Below are 755 nucleotides of genomic sequence, written 5' to 3'. Positions count from 1 at the left end.
GTTAAAATTTAAGACTTCGCAGGGACCCTGATCATACTGTACACAATCCAGATCCATTAAGTTCAGGCAGTGACTGAGTATTTACAGCTAGAGAAAATGACATAAAACATCAGGAGGACTCCTTTTTTCAATGTGTGACTATGTCAACAGGAATGCATTGTTGCACAGAAATGCAATTCAAACATTTTCCCTGTGTGAACCAACACACTCAGTTATTATGAGCAAACATATGGATCCTAAAACATATTTCATAATCATATACAAAATGTACACACCCACTTTACACACCCTTCAAAACATGGTAACCATAGTTTCCACTAAACACTATATTTAATGCAATAAAATTGTTGGAAAGAAATAAAACATAGGTTTAAAGTTGATATATTATATATAATATGCAAATATACATGTAAGAAATAGAGACAGAGCGACACGCGTCATAATGTGAAAGCCACGCCCACCGAGGGGGGGGGGGGGGGGGGGGACCAAACCAACCGTCTCTATTGACTTTCTATTGCGGGAAGCGGCCTCCTTGTCATTTCAGACTTATTACAAAAAAAACAAACAATGTCTAAAAGCTGATATGTGACAAGGTGTACAGAAAACAAGCTAAAAAACCCAGGAACAAAAACCCAGAAGTTTTTATAAGCTGCTGACCCAAAAAACGAGCATTTAAAGACATAAAAGTGCAAACAAGCAATAGACACAGAGCTCGTCATGTGACACTGAGAACTACGCCCACTGGAGGGGAAAGT

This window comes from Pseudorasbora parva, chromosome 18 (assembly GCF_024679245.1).
Source record: "Pseudorasbora parva isolate DD20220531a chromosome 18, ASM2467924v1, whole genome shotgun sequence".
In the NCBI taxonomy this organism is placed as follows: domain Eukaryota; kingdom Metazoa; phylum Chordata; class Actinopteri; order Cypriniformes; family Gobionidae; genus Pseudorasbora; species Pseudorasbora parva.
The sequence above is the reverse complement of the archived record's forward strand: the minus strand, read 5'-3'. Positions refer to the sequence as shown.